The sequence below is a fragment of the Diaphorina citri genome, unplaced genomic scaffold (assembly GCF_000475195.1).
Source record: "Diaphorina citri unplaced genomic scaffold, Diaci psyllid genome assembly version 1.1 scaffold3941, whole genome shotgun sequence".
Taxonomy (NCBI): Eukaryota; Metazoa; Arthropoda; class Insecta; order Hemiptera; family Psyllidae; genus Diaphorina; species Diaphorina citri.
In genome coordinates this window covers 11587-13817 of record NW_007381340.1, presented here as the reverse complement: position 1 = coordinate 13817, position 2231 = coordinate 11587, and positions in this window count along the sequence as shown.

The window sequence follows — 2231 nt, the reverse complement described above, 5'->3', positions numbered from 1 at the left end:
GGCTGACTTTCTCCCGTCTGTCTTCCTTTTCCCTTCGCTTTCAGGACGATAAAACATCACCAGTTACAGTTCCCCCTATCAAACCTCTTGAAAAAAACAACTTCCTTAATTCCTTCTTTCAAGCAAATCAAGTACATATGTTATGTAGTAAGATAGGTAAATCTATGATGGTGGTTTTATTTGAAACCGGCTAGGATTTGTATAATCTCCCGTCTGTCTTCCTTTTCCCTTCGCTTTCAGGACGATAAAACATCACCAGTTACAGTTCCCCCTATCAAACCTCTTGAAAAAAAAAACAACTTCCTTAATTCCTTCTTTCAAGCAAATCAAGTACATATGTTATGTAGTAAGATAGGTAAATCTATGATGGTGGTTTTATTTGAAACCGGCTAGGATTTGTATAAGTAGTTGTGTTTTATAGTTAAACAACATCAGAACCATATGAGCATAAGTAAAATACCTATTCATATGAACAGCATGAAACAAATCCGCCTTGGAATATTACAAATACAGGGTGTTTACTAGTGGTTCATGGAACAGAAATCACTCTGGAAAGGGACCTCTAATAAGAGTCACTGACGTCTATCCCACCCCTATAAAGGCGGGCCAACAAATGCTTCCAATTTGAATTGGCTAGTCTGGCTGAGAAACTTTGAACAGGGAGTAGACCAGCCTGGAATTTCCCTTGCTAAAGAGAAAAGGTTGAGTGCGAAGGGCACCCACTTGTAAAATTTTTGTAGCCAAAATCAAATGTCAGCCCAAAGCAATCACCCCAGGGCTGATTGAGATTCTCAATGACAGTCAACGAGTTGGGTTACATGACTCGGTAAAATGTAAGTGCCTACTTAAATACAAACGAGTATGTAGTAAGTACTTAGGTATTACCTACGTGTTTTACGTAAGTGATTGTGTGTCAGTACAACATATTATAGGTACCTATAACTACACATTGTAGTTGTACTGTGTAGGTAAGTGTGTACGAGTATATTGCATATTATCGATTGAACCTACAGTGATTGAGGGAAAAGAAATCTTGTGGGAACATCACACGAATGTCTATTAACAACATAGAAGAGAATATACCTTGTTTAATATGCTCGAATGAGACTAAAAGTCTCATTAGGTCCCCCAGCAGTCTAAACACTTTAGTACAGTACACTAAACATAATGTGACTACCATTGACTCAAGGGCCAATGAAATAGACCGTCGTATGTATGAAAGCCAAAGTTAAACTAAAGTTTAACTTTGGCTTTAGTTTAACTTAAGACGAAAAATGTTGCCAATTTCATGTCATTTCTTGAATATGAAATAACTGGCTAGATTTCATGAAATTTGGCAAGATTTTCATTTCAAGTTAAACTAAAGTTTATTGAACTTTTAATTGGGGGCATGGTTAGCCCAGTGGTAGCGCGCTTGCTTGCCATGCAGAAGGTCCCGGGTTCGAATCCCACCATCGACAAAAAAATTGCACTCGTTTTTCGATTGCAAATATTTCAACGGGTTCTGGTGTTCTCGTGTTGACCACAAGCACCAAAAATGACCAAAATGGGAAGTACAGTCGAATCTGTCTAAGGGGAAATCCAAAGGGACCGGCAATTTTTTCCCACTTATCCAGGTTTCCCACTTAGGTTCGACTGTATTGTGTCTCTTCTTGCCTATCTTATGAAGGATTACGGGATGGGCATGCTACGACGCAGACCACACGAGGCAGAGTGGGAATCGAACCCGATGATATTCAGCGTGCGGTTTCAATGTCGAAACGGTGATTGTGATGAAAACATGCGGTAGTATTTGACTCGCGATTACATTACAAATGTAGAGTGCAACTCAGTGGAGAAGCGTACAAATCAAGTACCATAAAATATAACATCAACTGAAATACAGTAGAATACACCTTGTTTATCCTGCTCGAATAGGGCTGAAAATTTCTATCACATTCTCCTTTCAGCCAAAGTCGCTCGAACACAGAGATTCGATAAGTTATGTAGATCAAAAGTATCCTTGGGCTCTGTTTCCAGAAGGTACGGTTCGGCCGTTATTCCGGACCAAAGTTCCGCTATTTAGGGCTATACACTCCCACTAGCAAGTTTCTTTAAAAAAAAATCTGGTGTTAACATCACACGGCTTTCCTTATCCTATTAAACTGTACTAAGTTGGGTTTCTTATGTATGACAACCGCTGCATCGATCTTAATGAGAAGTATTTTTTTGATGGGGGGGGGGGGGGATTT